At 43.9% G+C, this 25,652-nt stretch overlaps 1 protein-coding gene across 7 annotated transcripts in view; it reads right to left on the minus strand.

Moving 5' to 3' along the window:
• Positions 1–25,652, minus strand: part of DPP6 (dipeptidyl peptidase like 6) — a 787,036-nt gene that overhangs the window by 32,480 nt on the left and 728,904 nt on the right. The gene's annotated exons all lie outside the window — the stretch shown is intronic.

Here is a 25,652-nt window from a genome sequence, read left to right on the forward strand (position 1 = left end):
GCCCTGAATAAACAAAGCACTTAAGTACTGTATATGCCTAAATCCCAATAAGATTTAAGCATATGCTTAAATTAAGCACTTGTTTAAGTACTTTGCCAAATACAGATGGCCTTAGGCATGTGCTTAAAGTTAAGCATATACTTTAATGCTTCACTGCATGGGAGTTTAACACCTGTGACAGTCTGATTCTGAGAGGTACTGAGGCCTTTAGTACCCACCCATTGTCTTCAGAGTGAGTTGAAGGCACTCAGCACTTCACAGGATCGAGTCCAGAATCAAAAGTAGCAAATTCATGTAAATCAATGGAATTCCATCAGGGTAAAAGCGGTGCAAAGAAGATCAGAATTAGGCCAAAATAATCCAAGACTATATCAAACTTCTTATTGTGGGCCAGAATGGAGCCTCCCACTCGTTGCATGGCCCATGAAAAGCCAAACACCTTCACAGGCCGTAGGGAAGTGCAGGGACTGGGGGTGCCCAGTGACTGAAAGGGGGTGGGAAAGAAGCATAGTCATGGAACGATACAGCAATTATCAATCTGCAGAGTGTGCTTTCCCACCAGTATCAAAAGGAAGCCAATATAACATGGGTTTGTCGTATAAACAGACTGTTTCTCCTCTCACTGGCTCCAGTTTTACATCAATGTAACCTCACTGACTCCAGAGTCACTGATGTCTCCATTCCTGATTTACATTTGGCATAGGTGAGAGGGGAATCAGGCCCGAAGATTTTCACTAGGGAACATGCACATGAAATGTAATATGCTGGGTGTTCCTAAATGGTACTGTAGTTAATGATCCTATATCAATCCATAACTACAGAAACAGGATTTCAATTAATAAAACTAATAATTTGGCTTTCTCACATAGCCTTTCATGCAAACACAATCACAGTCCTTATCCATGCTGGAAGTAACATTAAGCCACGTCACCATAATGACAAGGGCAAATTAATCAGAGAGCAGTTTTAAACCAAACAAAAGGAAGTAATTCTTTACAGAATGCGGAATCAACCTGTGGAACTCATTGTCAGGAGATGTTTTGAAGGTGAAAAGTATAACCAGGTTCAAAAAAGACTTGGATATGTTCATGAAGGATAGGTCCATCAATGGCCATTAGCTAGGATGGTCAAGGACCGCAACCCCATGCTCCAGAAATCTCTAAACCTCTGAATGCCAGAAGCTGGGACTGGATGACGGGATGGATCACTCAAAATTGGCCAGTTCTGTTCATTCCCATCTGGGCCACTGTCAGACAGGATACTGGACTAAAAGGACCATTGGTCTGACCCAGTATAGATGTTCTTATGTTATAAATTTAGAGTACTGTATGTACTGTACTGGCAATATTCTGAAAATAAGTATGAACAGAATAACTGAGTAATTTGACAAGAAAAAGCTAATGACCATGGCACATTTTTAAAGCAGCTTTTATCGTTATTCTCAATGGGAAATTCAGCTTTAAACCTGACACCAAGAGACAATCGTAGGTGTTTAGGTGGAAAAGAATAGATTGCTAAATTAAAAACCAAAAACTCACATTCTGTCACACAACACCTCCACGAGCAAAACGTTTGTCATGCGTTCATATAGAAACCTTGTGAGAGAGTTTTGAAAATGTTTCTGATTCTTCCATGCTCTGAGCAGCATGACAAAAATTTGACAATTCAAAATTAAAATTAAACAGCAACCACAAAAAGATATAAAATTGCAAAAGAAAAATAATCAAGAATATATATATACATATTTTTTAAAGTAAGAGATGCTGCTTGTCCTATTCTTTTCATCTGTATTCTCTCAGAGGCTTCACCGTGGCAGATAATTTCAGACCAGAAGCTAAATTCACAGTGTGTAAACAATGAAAATTCAAATAGTCTCTCCCAGCCCCACCAGCATATCTCTTAAGCGCTGATGAATGATTTAAAAGAGCAGCTGCAAACAATGTGAACCGAGAGGGTCTGGCTCTGCAGAAGTGAGATAATTGGCATCAGCCATCTCCGCGTACAGATTCCAGATCTCTTTATTTGCTAATTCATGAATTATTTATACATAATGCATAAAGTTCATACATCAGGTGATATTATCATACTAATAAATAAAGGCATGGGGAGTCTTCTGAGCCACTGCTTATAATTAAAATCTTTGTCCGGTCAACAGTATTGCCTAGTTAGTGCCACAGACAAATTTTCCTGATGTTTTATTGTGCAACCTAGTTATCACAAACATCAAACAGAGATTTATGCTGCTATTCCCCCTCTCTCAAGACATTTCATTTTTTAATCTTTACTTTCTTATCTGCGTCTAGTCTGGAAAAATAATCATCACTCCTGTCTTGTTTTAATGTAACATACAGTGAGGTGTTCATTCAACACTGACGGGGCTGCAGGCTTCTGTACTACTGTATGGAGATACTGTGCTTACGTGCTTGAAGTACAGACACACCTACTTGTCCATATAAAGAAGAGTCTGGAGGGCAACTGAGTGAGGAAAATTTAAACAAGTATTGATCCTGTAAGCACTCAGGAACCTGAGTTACGTTACATCTATGAATATCCCCATTGAGCTCATTGAGAAATTACTGACGTGAATAAGCATTTGTGGGATCAGTGCAGTTTGAAAAAAATCAAGGTTTTCTGGAAAATAAACCAGTTTCACAGATAATCGGAGAGATTTTGTGAGGAGCCAGTTTTGCTGCAGGAAAATGGCTGGGCCGGTGCTTGTGATGGTATCAGTGCCCTCAGGAGCAACTTGGATGGCTCTTTCTCCTCTCCAGTCACACACTGATCTGAGATCTCTCACCTATCAAGTGATCTGTGGCCATGGTTTTAATATTTGTAGGTAGCTGTAAGGAGGAATCTGAATAATCTGCGATCCTTAGGGAAAGTCATTGGCATTTTCACACACTCCCAGTGATCAGGTCAGATGGAAAAGGGCCCCTAAACCAGGGGCACATGCATCTGAAGGGGGCATGCAGCTCAGACACATCTGGCATGGAGCAGAGGACACAGAGCTACACCTCCACCATTACTGAGGCCTCAGATATGTATATAATAGAGAGGGGGAGTGAGCTGTGTCATTCACAGCTGGATCCTAAAAACCCTTCTCCCCACATCCCCTGAAATAAAATAAAACATTTGGATCCAGTATTGTTGTTCCAACCCAGGGTTGGGAGCTGGGCCTGAGCTGTGAAGTTCAGACTGTTATCCAAACTTTCCCCAAGTTCAGAATCAGACATGTTCTGTGTTGGGTCCTTTATCAAGTTAGGCTTATGCAAGGAGTCTTAAGCCAAGCTTTCCCCAAGCTCAGGAGTCGGTTTGGAGCACAGGTTACCATTTGGGTGTATTTCTCAAATATACTGGAGTTTGTTATAGCATTCAATATGCTAATATTAAGAGAAACACCATTTGCAGTAGAACATTTCTCACAGGCCCATATATTTGTGATGTGTGCCTGTGTATATAATATACAACCAAGTTCATGCAGGAGAAAAGGGTGTTTCCTCATGATCATATCCTTCAGGAGATACTCTCTTTTCAAAGCACGTATGTAACTCATTAGCACTAATGAAACAAATGCAGGTGCAAAGGAGAGAGATGTACTCCTAAATGTACAGTTGCATGTGCACTTGCCTCTATTTAGCTCGCCAGATTCTTGCAATTAACTAGCATAGCTGATTTAAAGAACCATCTTAAGTTATTCTCTTCCATAAGAAAATTTCTCCTACAACAAAATAATAGCTTCCTAGCTCGATATCCAATGCTGGATATCATCCTTACTTGAAAAGGTATAAACCTTGCTTTTCAGGTTTATATCTTAATCTATTTTTCCTCAGATGGATTCCCAGGATTTAATATGTCCTTGACTGCATTAAAAAGATGCTAAACGTGTATCTCGCAACCAGAAACAAAAGCCAACAATAAACCTAATAGGTGGTCCAGGTAAATGAAGCAGTTTTCCTTAGAGCAAGCTTTAGTAACATCTGTACTGTACACTCAAGAATAATGAGTTCATCCAAGGTCGCTCATATAGCTGAAAATAATTTTCAGAATGCAAGATGCCACTGCCTGATTTGTGAAGATTCATTATTTGAAGCATCATGGGGATCCTGTTGTCATGGTCATTTATGTCCCTGGAGTGGAGTTTAAATATATAAAAATAGTACAGAGCAACCAAGCAATGAAGATTCCTGGCTATAAACAAACAATGTTTGGGTGGTTTGGGGTGGCTCATATTTACAAAGCAAAACTAAAGAACAAAACAGGATCAAACTACGTAAAACAAGTAACTGCACCAGTTTCAGAATGGAGTGATTTTCAGAATCTGGGAGTGATGGGATTTTCATTTCTCATCCCATAAATGCTCTGGTTTTATAACACTGGAAACTATATGGAGCTCTTTGTGTTCATTCTTTTTTCTTTTTATTAAACACTCCTGTGCATCATTTCCTATTCACATTTTATCCCTGTCAGAGAACAATTAAGGGTAATCTACGCAAAATTAATGATGCATAACACTACAATGAAATATTTTATAACAGATAAATGAAAGGCTGATCAAAGGAAGCGGAAATGTAATTTGAACATCCACAAAAGTGACAATTTTAATTAATCTCAGACTACTTTAATAACTATGTTGTAAACGACTGACAGAACAGATGTTCTCTTTTAAAAACCAAACAAGCTAATACTATCCTATTTTTTTTCCTGCAGGAAAAGCTCCTAGGAGGGTTTCTGCTTGTGTGAAAGAGACTTGCACATCAGCCTTATATTTTGAAGCAATGCTACACTGAAAGAGGAGGGCACACTGCTTATTTCCTTCACCCAGAGGAGTTTTGACACAGAGCCATACACAAAGGAGCTTGGAGACATGAAGCCATCCTTAACAGTTAAGGATACAGGTCCATTGGAACTAGGGACAAGTGAATGCAAATATGAATCATGCAGTAATTATAATATAAATGGGACCCAGAGATTAAGTCTGTGCAAGCTTTCAAACATCAGAAACTAATTTAAGCTTCAGAAGCCTCAGGAAAAGTTCCAAAAGGTCACCATTTGCCTTGAAGCACTAATTACAGCCTCCTGCTACTGGGTATACAAAAAAAAGAATCTTCATAATTGTCCTTGTGTAGGAAACCATTCTGGCCACAACAGATAACAGTCACTCAGTGACCTAATACACTAGCAGCAACCAACGCGTCCTTCCAGCCAAGAATCCTACTGCTGCACTTCTTTAGTATTTTACAGGATGGGAAACAAGCATCCCTGTTATTTTGTCATGCACAAAGTTCTGCAGATCATCATCTCAATGTGAGATGCAGTGACATTTTATTTTCACTTTTACACACCTGTCTCAGATTCTTTGGCCTGCTAAGTCTGCTTTGCTGCTATGGCCTAAGAGTGGAATAATGGTGCCTACTTTAAAACCCTCTCCCAGCCCCCAGAAGAAACGGGACATGGCTGGGGCTGCCCTTGTGCCCAGGTAAATGACTGGTGCCACTAACCCGAGGATGACAGAATACAAAGGTACAGTATACAGAATACAATATACCATCTTCCCTCCTTTACGGCTCTCTAGACTTGTGCCAAGGGTAGTTCTGACCTATATTTAATTTCAACTTAGTTGTGGTATGCTTCATTACTATATGCACTGTGTGCACTAGAAAACAAGGGAATACTAGGCAAACAGATGATAATCATATACATGGTTGTGAATAAGATGTTTGATGGCTTTAATTCCTGCTGTGGTTCATAGTGACTGAAAGTCATGATCATCTGATAAGAACATAAGAACGGCCATACTGGGTTCATAGAATCATAGAATATCAGGGTTGGAAGAGACCTCAGGTGGTCATCTAGTCCAACCCCCTGCTCAAAGCAGGACCAATCCCCAACTACATCATCCCAGCCAGGGCTTTGTCAAGCCTGACCTTAAAAACTTCAAAGGAAGGAGATTCCACCACCTCCCTAGGTAACGCATTCCAGTGTTTCACGACCCTTCTAGTGAAAAAGTTTTTCCTAATATCCAACCTAAACCTCCCCCACTGCAACTTGAGACCATTACTCCTCGTTCTGTCATCTGCTACCACTGAGAACAGTCTAGATCCATCCTCTCTGGAACCCCCTTTCAGGTATCATAGAATCATAGAATATCAGGGTTGGAAGGGACCTCAGGAGGTCATCTAGTCCAATCCCTTGCTCAAAGCAGGACCAATCCCCAATTAAATCATCCCAGCCAGGGCTTTGTCAAGCCTGACCTTAAAAACTTCTAAGGAAGGAGATTCTACCACCTCCCTAGGTAACGCATTTCAGTGTTTCACCACCCTCCTAGTGAAAAAGTTTTTCCTAATATCCAACCTAAACCTCCCCACTGCAACTTAAGACCATTACTCCTTGTCCTGTCCTCTTCTACCACTGAGAATAGTCTAGAACCATCCTCTCTGGAACCACCTCTCAGGTAGTTGAAAGCAGCTATCAAATCCCCCCTCAATCTTCTCTTCTGCAGGCTAAACAATCCCAGCTCCCTCAGCCTCTCCTCATAACTCATGTGTTCCAGACCCCTAATCATTTTTGTTGCCCTTCGCTGGACTCTCTCCAAGTTATCCACATCCTTCTTGTAGTGTGGGGCCCAAAACTGGACACAGTACTCCAGATGAGGCCTCACCAATGTCGAATAGAGGGGGACGATCACGTCCCTCAATCTGCTCGCTATGCCCCTACTTATACATCCCAAAATGCCACTGGCCTTCTTGGCAACAAGGGCACACTGCTGACTCATATCCAGCTTCTCGTCCACTGTCACCCCTAGGTCCTTTTCCGCAGAACTGCTGCCTAGCCATTCGGTCCCTAGTCTGTAGCTGTGCATTGGGTTCTTCCGTCCTAAGTGCAGGACCCTGCACTTATCCTTATTGAACCTCATCAGATTTCTTTTGGCCCAATCCTCCAATTTGTCTAGGTCCCTCTGTATCCTATCCCTGCCCTCCAGCGTATCTACCACTCCTCCCAGTTTAGTATCATCTGCAAATTTGCTGAGAGTGCAATCCACACCATCCTCCAGATCATTTATGAAGCTATTGAACAAAACCGGCCCCAGGACCGACCCCTGGGGCACTCCACTTGACACCGGCTGCCAACTAGACATGGAGCCATTGATCACTACCCGTTGAGCCCAACAATCTAGCCAACTTTCTGCCCACCTTATAGTGCAGTTGAAACCACCTTATAGGTAGTTGAAAGCAGCTATCAAATCCCCCCTCACTCTTCTTTTCTTCAGACAAAACAAGCCCAGTTCCCTCAGCCTCTCCTCGTAAGTCATGTGCCCCAGCCCCCTAATCCCTATGCTGGACTCTCTCCAATTTGTCCACATTCTTTCTGTAGCGGAGGGCTCAAAACTGGACACAATACTCCAGATGTGACCTCACCAGTGCCAAATAGAGGGGAACGATCACGTCCCTTGATCTGTTGGCAATGCTCCTACTAATGCAGCTCAATATGCCGCTAGTCTTCTTGGAAACAAGGGCACACTGTTGACTCATATCCAGTTTCTCATCCACTCTAATCCCCAGGTCCTTTTCTGCAGAACTGCTGCTGAGCCATTGGGTCCCTAGTCTGTAGTAGTGCATGGGATTCTTCCGTCCTAAGTGCACTTGTCCTTGTTGAACCTCATCAGATTTCTTTTGGCCCAATCCTCTAATTTGTCTAGGTCCCTCTGTATCCTATCCCTACCCTCCAGCGTATCTACCTCTCCTCCCAGTTTAGTGTCCTCTGCAAACTTGCTGAGGGTGCAATCCACACCATCCTCCAGATCATTTATGGGTTAAATCAATGGTCCATCTAGCCGAGTATCCTGTCTTCCAACAGTGGCCAATGCCAGGTGCTTCAGAAGGAATAAACAGAACAGGCAATCATACAGTGATCCATCCCCTATTGTCCACTCCTAGCTTCTTGCAGTCAGAGGCTAGGGACACCCAGAGCATGGGGTTGTGTCCCTGACCATCTTGCCTAATAGCCATTTATGGACCCATCCTCCATGAACTTATCTAATTCTTTTTTGAACCCCACTATAGTTTTGGCCTTCACAACATCCCCTAACAAGGGGTTCCACAGGTTGATTGTGCGTTGTATGAAGAAATACTTCCTTTTGTTTGTTTCATCCCATTCATTTCATTGGATGACCCCTGCTTCTTGTGTTATGTGAAGGAGTAAATAACACTTACTTATTCACTTTCTCCACATCATTCATGATTTTAGGGACCCCTATCATTTCCTCCCCTTAGCTCTCTCTTTTCCAAGGTGAAAAGTCCCAGCCTTCTTAATCTCTCCTCATATGGAAACTTAATCATTTGTGTTGCCCTTCTCTGTACCTTTTCCAATTCTAACATAACTTTTCTGAGATGGGGTGACCAGAACTGCATGCACTATTCAAGGTGTGGGCATACAATGGATTTATATAGTGGCTGTTTGATTACTATAATAACAATAGCTAGCTCTTGTATAGCATTTTTCATCATTGGAACTCAAAGTGATTTACAAAGGAGGTCAGTATCATCATCCCAGTGTCATAGAAAAGGAAACTGAGGCACAGACAGGCAAAGTGACTTGCCCCAGGTCACTCAGCAGGCTAGTGGCAGAAGCCAGAATAGAACCCTAGGTATCCTGACTCCCAGTTCAGCTGGTTAGTGGTTTCCACAGAAATGCCACCACACCGCACATCACCTCCCCTTACAGTTAGCATTGACTGCTGGCAATCTCAGCAGAGGGGCTGTGTGATAAATGAAGGTTGGGGGGTAAGAACACAAGAATGGCCCTACTGGGTCAGACCAAGGGGCCATCTAGCCCAGTATCCTGTCTTCCAACAGTGGCCAGTGCCAGGTGCCCCAGAGGGAATGAACACAACAGGTAATCATCAAGTGATCTATCCCCTGTCACTCATTCCCAGCTTCTGGCAAACAGAGGTTAGGGACACCATTCCTGCCCATACTGGCTAATAGCCATTGATGGACCTACCCTCCATGAATTTATCTAATTCTTTTTTGAACCCAGTTTATGCTCTTCGCCTCCTCTGGCAAGGAGTTCCACAGGTTGACTGTGCGTTGTGCGAAGAAATATTTCCTTTTATTTGTTTTAAACCTGCTGCCTATTAATTTCATTTGATGACCCCCTAGTTCTTGTGTTACGAGAAGTAGTAAACACTTCCTTATCTACTTTCTTTATACCAGTCATGATTTTATAGACCTCAATCATATCTCCCCTTAGCCGTCTCTTTTCCAAACTGAAAAGTCCCAGTCTTATTAATCTCTCCCCATACGGAAGCCATTCCATACCCCTAATAATTTTTGTTGCCATTTTCTGAACCTTTTCTAATTCCAATATATCTTTTTTGAGATGGGGCGACCACTTCTGCACACAGTAGTCAAGATGTGGGCGTACCATGGATTTATATAGAGGCAACATGATGTTTTCTGTCCTATTATCTATCCCTTTTTTAATTATTCCCAGCATTCTGTTTGCTTTTTTGACTGCTGCTGCACATTGAGTGGATGTTTTCAGAGAACTATCCACAATGACTCCAAGATCTCTTTCCTGAGTGGTAACAGCTAATTTATACCCCATCATTTTATATGTATAGTTGGTCTTATGCTTTCCAATGTGCATTACTTTGCATTTATCAACATTGAATTTCATCTGCCATTTTGTTGCCCAGTCACCCAGTTTTGAGAGATCCTTTTGTAGCACTTCGCAGTCTGCCTGGGTCTTAACTATCTTTAGTAATTTTGTATCATCTGCAAATTTTGCCACCTCACTGTTTACCCCTTTTTCCAGATCATTTATGAATATGTTGAATAGGACTGGTCCCAGAACAGACCCCTGGGGGAAACCACTATTTACCGCTCTCCATTCTGAAAACTGACCATTTATACCTACCCTTTGTTTCCTATCTTTTAACCAGTTACCAATCCGTGAGAGCTCCTTCCCTCTTATCCCGTGGCAGCTTACTTTGCGCAAGAGCCTTTGGTGAGGGACCTTGTCAAAGGCTTTCTGAAAATCTAAGTACACTATATCTACTGGATCCCTTGGTCCACATGCTTGTTGACCCCCTCAAAGAATTCTAGTAGATTGGTGAGGCATGATTTCCCTTTACTAAAACCATGTTGACTCTTCCTCAACAAATTATGTTCATCTATATGTCTGACAATATTGTTCTTTATTATTGTTTTAACCAGTTTGCCCAGCACTAAAGTCAGGCTTACAGGCCTGTAATTGCCGGGATCACCTCTGGAGGCCTTTTTAAAAATTGGCGTCACATTAGCTATCCTCCAGCTAATGGTATAGAGGCTGATTTAAATGATAGGTTACAGACTATAGTTAGTAGTTCTGCAATTTCACATTTGAGTTCCTTTAGAACTTTTAGGTGAATACCATCTGGTCCTGGTGACTTATTGCTGTTTAATTTACCAATTTGTTCCAAAACCTGCTCTAATGATACCTCAATCTGGGACAGTTCCTCAGATCTGTCACCTAAAAAGAATGGCTCAGGTTTGGGAATCTCCCTCACATCCTCAGCTGTGGAGACCAATGCAAATAATTCATTTAGTGTCTCCGCAATGGCCTTATTGTCCTTGAGTGTTCAATTTAGCACCTCAATCAGCCAGTGGCCCCACTGGTTGTTTAGCAGGCTTCCTGCTTCTGATGCACTTAAAAATTTTTTTGCTATTATTTTTTGAGTCTTTGGCTAACTGTTCCTCAAATTCTTTTTTGGCCTTCCAAATTGTATTTTTACACTTCATTTGCAGTGTTTATGCTCCTTTCTATTTTACTTACTAGGATTTAACTTCCACTTTTTAAAGGATGCCTTTTTGCCTCTCACTGCTTCTTTTACTTTGTTGTTTAGCCACGGTGGCTCTTTTTTGGTTCTCTTACTATGTTTTTTAATTTGGGGTATACATTTAAGTTGAGCCTCTATTATGGTGTCTTTTAAAAGGTTCCACGCAGCTTGCAGAGATTTCACTTTTGGCGCTGTAGCCTTTAATTTCTGTTTAACTAACCTCCTCATTTTTGTGTAGTTCCCCTTTCTGAAATAAAATGTGACAGTGTTGGGCCGTTATGGTGTTTTTCCTACCATGGGGATACTAAATTTAATTATATTATGGTCACTATTACCAAGTGGTCCAGCTATATTCACCTCTTGGACCAGATCCTGTGCTTCACTTAGGACTAAATCAAGAATTGCCTCTCCTCTAGCGGTTCCAGGACCAGCTGCTCCAAGAAGCAGTCATTTAAGGTGTCCAGAAACTTTATCTCTGTCTCCTGTCCTGAGGTGACATGTACCCAGTCAATATGGGGATAATGGAAATCCCCCATTATTATTATTGAGTTTTTTATTTTAATACCCTCTCTAATCTCCCTGAGCATTTCACAGTCACTACCACCATCCTGGTCAGGTGGTCGGATATATATCCCTACTGCTATATTCTTATTATTAGAGCATGGAATTTCTAACCATAGAGATAGGGCCCCACACTACAAGAAGGATGTGGATAAATTGGAAAGAGTCCAGCGAAGGGCAACAAAAATGATTAGGGGTCTGGAACACATGACTTATGAGGAGAGGCTGAGGGAACTGGGATTGTTTAGTCTGCAGAAGAGAAGAATGAGGGGGGATTTGAGAGCTGCTTTCAACTACCTGAGAGGTGGTTCCAGAGAGGATGGTTCTAGACTATTCTCAGTGGTAGAAGAGGACAGGACAAGGAGTAATGGTCTCAAGTTGCAGTGGGGGAGGTTTAAGTTGGATATTAGGAAAAACTTTTTCACTAGAAGGGTGGTGAAACACTGGAATGCGTTACCTAGGGAGGTGGTAGAATCTCCTTCCTTAGAAGTTTTTAAGGTCAGGCTTGACAAAGCCCTGGCTGGGATGATTTAATTGGGGATTGGTCCTGCTTTGAGCAGGGGGTTGGACTAGATGACCTCCTGAGGTCCCTTCCAACCCTGATATTCTATGATTCTATGATTCTATGGTACAGTTTGATTCATTCACAATTTTTACTTCATTTGATTCTGTGTTTTCTTTCACATATAATGCCACTCCCCTACCAGCCCAACCTGTTCTGTCCTTCCGATATATTTTGTACCCTGGTATTATTGTATCTCATTGATTATCCTCATTCCACCAAGTTTCTGTGATGCATATTATATCAATTTCCTCATTTAATACGAGGCACTCTAGTTCACCCATTTTATTATTCAGACTTCTATCATTGGTATATAAGCACTTTAAAAACTTGTCTCCTTTTAGCTGTCTGCCATTACAAGGGTAGCTCCCTTTTATGGACACCCAGCCAGCCAGTTAGCTATAAAGTCCCTCTTGGTGGCTATTCTCTGCTTGTTTTACCTGTAAAGGGTTAAAAAAGTCTGCAGGTAAAGGAAGGGAGTGGGCACCTGACCAAAAGAGCCAATGGGAAGGCTAGAACTTTTTAAAATTGTGAATAAATCTTTCCCTTGGTGTGCTGTTGTTGTTCTCCGGGAAAGAGGGGAACAGGGAGCAGTTATGCTGTGAGACGCTGAAGGCCAGATATGAAAATCAGAACTACTTATTTAACAACCCAGATATGTAAGTAGATCAAGAATGTTTAGAAAGATGCGATTAGATTTATTTCTGTTTTTTTCTTATTGGCTTGTGGACTCCTTTGTGCTAACCCCAGATGCTTTTGTTGCTTGTAACCTTTAAGCTGAACCCCCAGAAAACGATTTTGAGTGTTTAATTTTTGGAATTGCTCTTTTAAAAATCAAGCAATAGCCTGAGTTTTCAGATGTATTTTCTTTCTTTTTTGTTTTGAATAAACTTTACCTTTTTTAAGAACAGGATTTGGATTTTTGTGTCTTACGAGGTTTGTGCACATGTTTTTTAGTTAGCTGGTGGCAACAGCTGATTTCTTTGTTTTCCTTTCTCAGCTCTTTCCCGAAATGGGGTTGAAAGGGCTTGAGGGTACCCCACAGGAAGGAATTCCCAAGTGCGCCTTCCTGGGTTCCAAGGGGTTTTGCATTTGGGTGGTGGCAGCATCTACCCATCCAAGGTCAGAGAGAAGCTGTAACCTTGGGAGTTTAGTACAAGCCTGGAGTGGCCAGTATTAATGTTTAGAATCCTTGTAGGCCCCCACTTTCTGCACTCAAAGTGCCAGAGTGGGAAATCAGCCTTGACAGGCTGCATGGACTGAATAGGCCTGGAGATTAAGCTACCGTCTTGATACTACCATCATGGAGGCCAATTGGCAGAGGAAACATGGAAAAGCTCCAGCACTGTTGCTTCCTGCTCAAGCCATAACCTACAGCTCAATAAAGGACTTCAGTTTCCAAAACCCTTTATTCCATAGTTTTCATCAGCACTGCCTTTATTTATTTATTTTTAAAGACAAATTGATTGCAGGTTAAAATCCTACCCCATGTCTTGTCTGCAACACAATTATTAATACAGTGTCTTGACAGACACTAGGAATCATAAAATAAGATGCCGACCTGCACTGCTCTTTAACTTTAATGGGGATAGAAGAGACAAGTGCACTGGCCTGGGGCTCAGAAGACCTGGGCTCTCCCCAGCTCTGAAACTGACCTGCTGCATGACCTTGGGCTAGTCAATTCACCTATCTGTGCCTCAGTTTCCCCTCCCAGCCTTAGGACTTGCCTATTTGAGGACACTGAGAACATGTCTACATGACAGCCACCACAGTGGCACAGGTATGGTGCTGCAGTTGTGCTGCTGAGCCACCATTGTGTAGATACTTCCTACATCCATGGAATGGGCCTTTCCAACTATGCAGTTAATCCACTTCTCCAAAAGGCAGTAGCTAGGTCAATGGAAGAATTCTTTTGTCAATCTAGCCTCATCTACACCAGAGGCCAGGTCGACCTAACTATGGTAACCAGGTCTACCCTTACAAGCTCACAGCAGCACAGCGTAAGAGCACTCGTGTAGCCATGTTATGCTGTGCTGCTGTAGACTAGGCATCCCCTGAGTGTCTCCGTGCAGACTAGCCCTTAGTTGGACTAGTCTGGATTATAATCTCCTAATGGCATTCTGTCTCTCAATATATACGTCGCCAGCCTATGGAGTCCTGATCTTACTCGAGTCTCTAAATGTGACTGTAATACAACAACTAGAATAATAAAAAATAAATAATAATAGTAATAATAACAATAGCTGGCTCTCGCTACTTTTGCTAAATTTGAGAGCCAACCTTTTACCTTTGTTGACACATAAGCATGTCTGTTGTAGTTCTTTATTCATCAGCTACTGGCTGTCAATTAAACTCCTGTCTCAGCCTCAGTGATTACTTCAGCTTCAAGTTACACTTGTGCAGACCACATCTATTACAGTCCCTGCCAAAGGTTACCCTAAATTCCAAGCTTCAGATGTCCTAGCTGGCCCAGCAACATTTAAAAAGCTTTAACCTGAATCTAAGTAGGAAATGCTTCACAGATTCTTACTCCAAAATGCTTTCTCATCACCACTGTAATCATCACCATTTGTAATTGTATGATGTTGCTAGAAGACATGAAACCACGTTCCTCTTAGACACTGCCTGACAGTAGAACTTCTATGTAACTGAGTTGAAAAAGGGATTCAATCTGGATTTTGTTTCTGTTCATTTAGTGCTTGTGAAAAGTCCTGGACTGAAAGTCTGGCACAAATAAGCGACAATACAAGCGGCAATACAATACATTGGCCAACGGATGCGCCTCCCCCCTAGCCTGAAGTAGAGGTTAAAGAGTAATTTCACTTTCCAGGCCCGTCAATAACAGAAAGGGGCTCAAACAGCTTAATCTTGAAACAGTAAATGGAACAATCACCCAATCCTTGTTTGCCAAACAACTGCCCTTTCCCTATTCAAATCTTTCCTAAAAGCTCACACCTGCTGTGTCACCTATAAGAAAGGAGTGAATTCTCTAAATTTCACAGACACTCACAGACAGAACCATTGAGAACTGCACATGCCAAGCGAGAGTAACTGTGTGTTCTTAGTACTGTTTTTTCTTCCTTTCTCACCCCATCCTTCCCTCACTTGTTGCAGCATATCTACAATTAGATTGTAAGCACTTCAGGGCAAAGCATATGTGTTTGAATGTGTTCTGTCAAGTTCTGAGCTTTGGACACTACACAGACACTTTGGACACTACACAGACAAGTCATCGATAATGATACTGTTGGGAACACTGGGGCATGGCCACTAGGTAACTTGAGGGGATGGAAGACCACGAGTGTCGATGAAGCTCCCTCGCACTAGGCCCAGGTGTCCTTGGCCCCCCCTCCTGCCTGGAGGCATTCGCAGCAGCTTTGCGTACTAGGCCCAAGTGTCCTTGGCCCCCCCGCCTGGAGGCACACACAGCAGTTATGCTGAAAATCTGCAACAGTATGTTGCAGAGTCAGACTACCTGAAACTAAGCAAGGCCAAAGGAGGGCAATATAAAAAATCCCCTCACAACCGAGAAGCTTGTAGGGTGCTCTGTACTGAAAATAGCGCCACTGTTTACCGGGCCAGCCCTGGCATGCATAGGCCGCTATACTGTAAGGCTGCAGATGGTACTTAAAAAGGTGGCCTTAAAGTTAAAAAACTCGGTTAGTAATTTAGGGTCAGCAGTAAAAACTTTAAATAAAAAGGTACAGCAGCTCAGGACGTTTTCCCTCCAAAACAGGCTGGCTTTGAACTATCTCTTGGCATCCCAAGGCGGGGTTTGTGCCCTCGTCGGGCCCCGATGTTGTGTATATGTAAATAATAGCAGTTATAAGATCTATAAAAAGGTGGTACAGGCTAAGGCCCATGCCCAAGCCGGAGCACAGGTTGCCTATACTGCCCCAGAGAACAATTGGTTGCAAACCTTGTTTTCAGGCTGGGGTTTGTCGTCTTGGCTTGGTGGTTTATTTAGCCTGCTATTAAAAATTCTCTTTCCCGTATTGCTTATATTACTGGTATTGTGCTGTGCAGTATCATGTGTTAGGGCCCTTTTGCAAAAGTTAATAAGTCCTTCTCTTCAGGCTATCACAAAGTGCTTATGCAAAGTCATATTGTAAAAAATAAGTAGCCCAAGTGAGAAAACTCAGAGCCAAGGCTGTTGAGTGTTCTCAAAGGGGGGAGTTGTTGGGAACACTGGGGCATGGCCACTAGGTAACTCGAGGTGATGGAAGACCACGAGTGTCGATGAAGCCCCCTCGCACTAGGCCCAGGTGTCCTTGGCCCCCACCTCCTGCCTGGAGGCATTCGCAGCAGCTCTGCGTACTAGGCCCAAGTGTCCTTGGCCCCCCCGCCTGGAGGCACACACAGCAGTTATGCTGAAAATCTGCAACAGTATGTTGCAGAGTCAGACTGCCTGAAACTAAGCAAGGCCAAACAGGGGAGATATGGAAGAACAATGCTGAATAAAGCAGCTTTATGTATAGTTTAACAAATGATACAGAGAATCAGGGAACTAGCTGGGAACTGGATTGGCTGGCTATATGGATACTTGGGGCAGCTTGCTATTGGATAAGTATGCTGGGAAAAAGGATGTATAAAAGCCTGTGTAACTTCCTGCTCTGTTGTACAGGATTTGAGATTCAAATCTCCCTGTACCTTTTTAAAGCTTCAAATAAACTTTTCTGCTTCTCCACCCCGTTGTGATTATTGGGTGCAGCACACCGGGTAACAAACCAACTCAAGCTGTTGTTCAGCCTCTCGGCACTGGGTGCCGGCAACAATACCACCACAGTAAGATGGCAGAGTGAAACTTAAAATAACGTGTTATAGTTCTCATAATTGTTTTATTTTAACACAGATGTGACTGAAATCTCAATCCCTGCTCAAGAGACTATTGAACTTCATATACATACATAAAGGCACCTATTGGCACTTAATGTGATGATACAAGCTGCTGATTCATGCTGAGATCCAATCCGGCATTGTGCTCAGAATCTCTTATGAGACACTAAGTGCCTTCCACCCGCATTGAAGCCAGTGGGAGTTAAGACCATTCAGCATCTTGGAGGATCACGCCCATAGTTATTAAAGTTTGCTCTGTAATTACAGCATGGTTACTGAGTTGCTACTGAGGCAGTGAGCTAAAAACAGACGGGTGCAACCACTGAACCTCGTTAAATCTTCACTGCTGCATGGTTGAATCATCCAGCACGCTGCTTTTGTTACAGGAACCTTGGGCTGCGTGTTAATAGCTGGGTTTCTATTAGGTAGGTTTCTGTGCAATTAAGGGATTCAAGACTCATTGAATCTTACAGAACTGCTCTTTTATAATTTATCTATCTGGATACTTACATTCCCCACATTACCACAGCGTCTGAGCACCTCACAGTCATTAATGGATTTTAGCTTCACCAACAGCACTGTGAGCTAGAGAAGTATTATCCTCATTTTACAGATGGGACACTGAGGCATTAAGTGACTTTCTTGAAGTCAAATGGGAAGTTTGTGTCATAGTCAGGAATCTAATCCATGTCTCCTAACTCTCAGGCTAGAGTCCTCACCACTAAACTGTCCTTTCACCCTCAGAAACATGAATTAAATGCCTTTGAACACTTGCAGGTCAGAGCTAGGTTTGGCAGGATTAGAGTTGTATCGGTAAATGTGAGTAAACGTCGATTTCGCCATACACACAAACGAAAACAAAAATATTTTGAGATAGGCAAAGTAAGAAAAATGCTTCTTCTTAAGGTTTGATTTAAGGATATTTACTTTGTATATTTTGACATCTGATGCTGAAAACTGATGTTTTAATGGTTTTAAAGCTTTAACTTTTTGAATCTCAACATCTACTCTCATTAAATAATTATTGTCAGACCCTCTGTACTTTCTTACAACTCTGAACATTTAAATTGATAAAAATAGAAAAATGCTTGATAATAAACATCAGTATTATCCACCAAATTATTTTAAAAAATTGAATTGTGCCAAGCCTAATTAGAGACTGTCCAGCAATTTATGCATATTTTGTGATTATGCCCACTGGACAGGTCCACATTCAGAATGCATGGGATTTAGAGCATCAGCAGATGCTCCAAAACTAAGACTAGTTTCTATTATAAATCATGAAGAGGATAAAAAGGTCAGTCCACCTATTGCTTTCTCTAATTTGCCTAAAGTCTCGGCTGCTGTGTGAAATATGTCAAGCTCAACATATTCCCACCCCCCCAAGCTGTGCATTTTCACCATTACTCTCAGCATTACTCATTGATGCTTATGAGAATGAAATTTAGGGGAAAAACTACTAAAAGCAATCAGATTTTAAGGTTAGGGAACCGTATTGCTGAAACAATGATATACAAGTTTTCTATCCAATGCTTGGTACAACACATTAGTAAGTGTGGTTACGTTTTGGATACAGAATACTGGATTAAGAACTGGTTCCACTGACTCGGAGGAGCCTTAAAACAATCTAAGGTTATGTCTACACTGCAGTTAGGCACCCACATTTGGCCTGTGCCAGCTGACTCAGGCTCGTGGGGCTCGGGCTATGGGGCTGTTTAACTGCATTGTAGATATTCAGGCTTGGGCTGCAGCCTGAGCTCTGGGACCCTCCCACTTTGCAGAGTCCAAGAGCCCATTCTGCAGCCTGAGCCCTAATGTCTACACTGCAATTAAATAGCCCCTTAGCTTGAGCCCCATGAGCCCGAGTCAGCTGGCACAGGCCAGCTGCAGGTTTTTAATTGCAGTGTAGACAGAACCTTAGATTTTTCTACGGCTCCTGTCACCTTGGCATCTAAGGTGGTATCAAATGGCCTGATCTCAGGTCTTTCCATTGACTTCCATGGACATTGGCTCTGGCCCCAAAAGCGTAGGTTAAAAGGTTTGATTAAATGAAGGAACTGGGAAAGGAGTCAAAGAATAAGTGCCTGATAACCATAAGATGTAGAGAATCTTTAAAGATTTATAGATACCAAGGTCAGAAGGGACCACTGTGATCATCTGGTCGGACCTCCTATGTAACAAGGCCTCGACCCAACCCCCCTCCCCCTAAACAATTCCTAGAGCACAGCTGCTAGAAAAAAAAATCCAATCTGAATTAAAAATGGTCAGTGATGGAGACTCCACCACAATCCTTGATAAATTGTTCCAATGGTTAAAGGGGAACAAGGAACTCAGTACTTCAGATGGGACCCTTACAGGATAAAGCATCTGATCAACTTTTTGTTACAATCTTACAGATCAGAGTTTGCTGGGTGGCCAGTCATTAAAACTAATATATTTTTTCTGAGTAGATACGTGAACATTAAAACCCAGATTATTCAGAGGTTTAGTTGGCTTTCCAGAAGAAAGCTCGCAAAACCCAGCATTATAAGATGTGCTGATAAACTGTATCTGCTTCAATCTGGAAAAAGGAGCTTATCATAAAATGTTGCTTTGTTACAGTAAAATTTTAATTTATCTTTTATTAGTAATACATGCAAGCCTGGTGAACTTAAATCTGAAACTGGTAATTGCTAAACAGAGAGATAGCAAAACACTGACACCTAAAAAGGGCAAAATCTTAAACTGGAATTACCTTTGTAGTACTGGAGCAAATCCTGGGGTCCTTACTCAAGCAACACTGAATCCATTATTAATAGGGCCCTACTAAATTCACAGACGTTTGTGGTCTTTTATGAGCGTTTACCCTGTACTATACAGATTTTACAGGGGAGACCAAGGTTTCTCAAACTAGGGGTCCTGACCCAAAAGGGAGTTGTGGGGGGGAGGGGACAGGGGGAGAATCAGAAGGTTATTGTGGGGGGGGGTCATGGTATTGCCACCCTTACTTCTGCCTGCCTTCAGTGCTGGATGGCCAGAGAGTGGCAGCTGTTAGCCAGGTGCCCAGCTCTGAAGGCAGCAGCGCAGAAGTAAGGCCAGGCCATCCCAGGCCATCCTTACTTCCCCATTGCTGCTGGTGGCGGCTCTGCCTTCAGAGTGGGGCTCCCGGCCAGCAGCCCAGCTCTGAAGGCAGCACCACTGCCAGTAGTAGCGTGGAAGTAAAGGTGGCAATACCATGACCCCCCCTACAATAACCTTGTGACCCCCCAACCACAACCCCCTTTTGGGTCATGACACCTACGGTTACAACGCTGTGAAATTTCAGATTTAAACAGCTCAAATCATGACATTTAAGATTTTTTAAATCCCATGACCATGAAATTGACCAAAATGGACCATGAATTTGGTAGGGCCCTAATTATTGGCTCGATATTAACGTACATACTTACTGAAAATACATACACAATTTAAGGTGATACTAATGGTCAATAGAAATGAAAGTTGAAGCCAGCTGATTTTCAGTAATGTCACCTGGCAAAGAATATATAACAGTACAAGCAATGGTGTGAATTTTGTGTCTACTCACAAGTATCCTTTGACCATCACTGGTCTTTTAACCCTCTGGACTACGCAGTACCATATTCTGATCCTAATGCATACAAACAACATTAACGCCTACCAGAATCCTATCTAGGTTCATCTCACAGAATATTGCACGCTTAGTTAGCAGCATATGCTGACACAATAATCAACTAACTTGCCCACTTTCCTGACCAAGTCCAACTTCTTCTTAAGCCCCTTTTACTAGGGAGGTTGCCTAGTACAGTTCTAAGTAAAAATTCTCTGTCCACATTGTTTTGAGAAACCATGCTAGAATCCAGCTAGCAACAACTGTGTTGAAACATGATTGTAGCTACCAAGGTTCTGATCCCTGGACACACAGGTCCTTACAAGTGTAAACACAAAGCTGACATATCTTGCTGAAGTTGCCCTCAGGACACATAACTGACTTCACAGCATGATTAATAATGTCCCTTTGGGTCATCTATATGCAAAATATATCATGTCGAGTGATCACGTCATTACACGATAGTGCTCCAACCTTGTTACAATACAGCTTGGTCTCACAGTACATCTGTAAACAAGAACTAACCATGTTGTAACCCAATGTTACATGTTGTAAAGCTTAGGGGATGTAATCAAATGATTCCACACAGGTAAGCCCAAACTTGCTAAAACATGGTCTGGACATTGCTGAATTACAACATGGTTAAAACTCTAGTGTGGCTGGGCCCCTAGGAATTGGGATGTTCTAAAACAGCTGAGTCAGCACAACTTGGTAGTGAAAGCTTTTGACGACTCCAACAATCGCCTAGAAAACAAAATGAATGCAGAATAATGAAGACATTTTTCAAATGCTTAGACATAAACTTGAAAAATGGAGACAGCAAGTATCTATTGCACTTGTGTGCTCCACTTTCCAGATGTTTGCGTGTTCCTTAAAAATATGACATATTAGGCTCTTCCTACAGGGAGGTAAGAAGGTAAATTAAGTCCTCAGAAAACAGTTGAAAGAGCTTAAGTGTTTATAGCTACAGGGAGACTCTGTAAACGTTAAGCTTGTAGCACATAGATTTTATTCTAATAAACATAAAAATGGCAAATATTCTATATAGGGTTTAAACAATAACTTCAATACGTTCTGAACAGGTACTCGTTAGTCTTACGCTTTCCCCGCTCTGTCTGACATCTGTCATAGCCTGTAAAGGCTCCCAATTACTTTCTCTACCATCTTCACTCATTATAGCAATAACCTGCGTTCAATCATAGATCTACCCCAGGTTTTACTGTTACTCTTGAATGTGTCTTTTGCCACGTCAGCATGGATGATGTGGGTAGCCTCTCCTATGGTTTCTGGCACTAATCAGCTAATTGAGAGTGGCTCCAGGGCGTTGAGGGGGATAGTTTGCATTTATTTTAGTTGTACATTTTTAAAAATTGCAAAAGCATATGAAAATTATATTGCTTTGGAAGGCCCGGTGGACTAGAACCCACATCTGCAGAGCCTAGGATGGCCGATAGCCCGACAGTGCCACACAACACTACAGCAAGGGAGAACTGTGGAGAGTAGGCACTGTGGAAAGTACCGCCCAAAGGACTCAGAGTGCTAATATCCTGCGCCCCTCTGATTGGCCAAGCACACTATTTAACCCTGGCAGGAGGCCCAGGATGTTGTCTAGGCAACCACACAGACTTCTGGCCTGATGTGACTCCAGACTTCACCTCATCTTCTGATCTCTGGCCTCCAACCCTGGCCCGGCTCTTGCTTATTGAACCTGGCTCTAGTGATTCCTCCAACCCCTGCTCACCAACTACTGCTCTTGGCATGTGGACCCCAGCCCAGCTGTGATCGCTAGGCAAAACTGCCGATGCCCTGGTCCCTTACAGTATTTGACTGTATTCCTCCCCATGGCCCTATATATGTACTTGCCTTCTTAGACCCCTATCCTGCAAACACTTACATACACAAGTAAGTTTAGGCACATGTGCAGCTCCACTGAACTCCAACATATGCTTAGATACCACAGTGCATTCACTGGCATGGTATAAGACCCTGAACAGAATAGTAAATGTATATATATGTGTAGGTACGGGATTTTAAATTATAAACCCTTGAGGGCAGAGACCCTGCCTTTGGGTGTGTTTGACACCTAGCAAAATGAGGCTCCGATTCTGACTGGGGATTCAGGGCACACCACGATATAAATATTAAATAACTATAATAATCTGGCTATGATGATGAACATAGTACCAGATGCCTCAATGTCACGACCAATTAAGACAAGGTCATTTGAAATCTGATGCAGCTATCATTAATTTGAGTGTGCTGCTTCTACATTGGTATCAATCACTCTCTCCAGGGAGTCCCATATGTTGCAACGCATTCCCTGTCCTCTGCTTCTACATCTCCTGTTCTCTGCTTTATGGGTCTGATTCATTGGTGTGATCTGGCAGCACAAAGGAGCTCTAACCCCAGCTTTACTGCCCCCAGCAGGATTTCTCATGTCTAGGGACATTCTCCAGCATTGTGGGGTCACCACAGTGGCTTCAATGCTACCCCATCCTCACCACTGGAATAGGGGACATGGCTAGGAAAAGCAGGTATTAGCTAAGGTGCACTTGCACCCAGCTGTATCCTGGCTTCCCACAACCCTTAAGCTCTTGTGTCAAGCACAGCTTGGTTGGATCTGAGCATGTGGTCCTACATCTGCAACATTTATTTGCCAAGAAGAGTGGGAATGATATCACTGCTCTCAATGATATCACTGCTCTGACCTACTGCAAGAAGGCCAAGGCTATTTAGTGACAGCTGTGTTGGCAGAGTTGACATCTGAATCAGAAGAGATTTAATTTGAGGGCTGCTAAGTGTTTCATGAACTGCATGTATCCACATCATTTTTATTATGTGCTAATTGGCAATAACGTATGTGTGCACCGTAGGTTTCCCTCACAATTAATCTTGTTTCTGCAATCTCAAACATTAACCATTTTTGGGGAAGATCCTGCCTCCCAAAATGTACTGGGCTGGGCCCTGCTGTCCTTACGTGGGCAACATCCCATTGCCTTCAAAGGGATTTTTGTCGGAGAGAAGACAGGAGAATCAAGCCTGTTGAAGTCAATTGATGGAGAAGTATACAATTTCCTACGCAACCAAAACAGGCTGTGCCTCCCTTCCCTGCCTCCCAGCATCATGCACAATCTTAATTACATTGGTCCTTTGGCAATGCCATTAGTTTAAGGTAAAGAGTGAGGGAAGGATCCTTTGATCACTGGCAGGGAGTGCGGCTACAGGGATATCCTTTGATAGGGCTTGATGCTGCAAGGTTCATGGGACTATTCATGAGAGTAAAGTAAAGCATGTGCTTAAGTGCTCTCCTGGATTGGGGTCAGACGGCTCAGCACTTTGCAGGATGGAGCCCATTACAGAGACCAAAAGTAACTTGCTTTCTTTAGCCAAGCCTTGTCATTTTTATGCCTTTCATTTTCTTCACTGTACACAAGCACTTTCCCCTCTTTACACAACTGTTGAGTTTTCACAGCACATTCTAGAGGAGAAAATACCATCATCACAATGAGAAATTTAAATGCAATTAACCCCCCTCCCATCCATACCATTTGTGTGTTCACATTACAGGGGTCAGAGAGTGTGACTGAGGCCTGGTCTACACTAGAAAATTAGGTCAGTTTAACTATGTCAGTCAGGGGTGTGAAAAATCCACATCCCAGGAGCAGCACTGTCACAGTCTTTGTGTAGATCAGGGGTGGGCAAACTTTTAGGGCCGAGGGCCGCATCTGGGAGGGGAAATTGTATGCAGGTGCGGGGCAGGGGGTTGGGGTGTGGGAGGAAGTGCGGGGTGTAGGAGGGGGTGCAGTGTGCAGGAGTGGGCTCAGGGCAAGGGACTGGGGCAGAGGAGGGATGCGGAGTGTTTGAGGGGGCTCAGGGAAGAGGGTTGGGGTGCAGGAGGGGTGCAGGGTGTGACAGGGGGCTCAGGGCAGGGAGTTGGGGTGCAGGGTGCAGCAGGGGTCTCAGGGCAGGAGTTGGGGTGCAGGAAGGGTGCGAGGTGCAGGCATGGGGCTTAGGGCAAGGATTTGGGGGGCAGCATGCAGGAGGGGCTCGGGCTGCAGGCTCTGGCCCGGTGCCACTTACCTAAAGCGGCTCCGGGGTGGCAGCAGTGCGCACCGGAGCCAGGGCAGCCTCCCTACCTGCCTGCCCTGGCCCCACGCCACACCACTCTGAGAAGGCTCTGGGGTGAGGCTGGGGATCAGGGGTTTCAATGAAGGAGGGGGCTCTGGGCTGGAGCCGAGGGGTTCAGAGTGTGGGAGCGGACACAGAGCTGAGGCAGGGGTTGGGGAGCAGGAGAGGGTGCGGGCTCTGGCTGGGGATGTTGGCTCATGGTGGATCTGGGGATGAGAGGTTTGGGGTGCAAGAGGGGCTCAGAGCTGGGGCAGGTGGTTGGGGTGCAGGAAAGGGTGCGAGGTGTGGGCTCGGGGAGGGAGTTTGGGTGTGGAGGGGGGCTCAGGGCTGGGGTTGAGGTGTGGGAGGGGGTACGGGCTCCGGGAGTGCAGGAAGGTGTTCCGACCTGGGGGGGGTGGGTGGGTGCAGGAGGGGGTGTGGGCTCTGGGAGGGACTTTGGGTATGGCAGAGGGCTGGAGGTGTGGGATACGGGCTCTGGGAGAGGGTTCCAACCTGGGGCAGGGGGTTTGGGTGTGGGAGACAGTTCGGGATGTGGGCTCCAGCTAGGCGTCGCTTACCTCATGTGGCTCCTGGTCAGCGGCGCAGCGGGGCTATGGCAGGGTCTTCCTGCCCTGGCTGTGCGTGACTCCCCGAAGCAGCCAGCATGTTCGGATCCTAGGTGCAAGAGCCAGGGGCTCTGTGCGTTACCCCTCCCCGCAGGTGCTGCCCCCGCAGCTCCCATTGGCCGCGGTTCCTGGCCAATGGGAGCTGCAAAGCCAGCAGAGCAGTGCGCGGAGCCCCCCTTATCGCCTCTGTGCCCAGGGGCTGCAGGAATGTGCCATCCGTTTCTGGGAGCTGTGTGGAGCCAGGGCAGGCAGGGAGCCTGCCTTAGCCCTGATGCCACCGACTGGACTTTTAATGGCCCTAGCGCTGTAGTGCCACTGATCACTAGTCACGGACAGATGTAGACAGGTGCAACATATTGTGACTCGCGTAATCTAGACTCGAGAACTGGAACATAGAAATGTCTGGAGCCTGGAAAGCGTAGACAGGCAAAGACATTAGAAAGACGCTTGCATTCTTCTTCAAAAGTGGCTGGCTGCAGAGTCAACCTCAAAGCTCTCTACGAGGGGAAAGGCAGTGCTCCTCCAACATGCTCA

The sequence above is a fragment of the Lepidochelys olivacea genome, assembly GCF_965140295.1.
Source record: "Lepidochelys olivacea isolate rLepOli2 genome assembly, chromosome: 2".
Lineage (NCBI taxonomy): Eukaryota > Metazoa > Chordata > Testudines > Cheloniidae > Lepidochelys > Lepidochelys olivacea.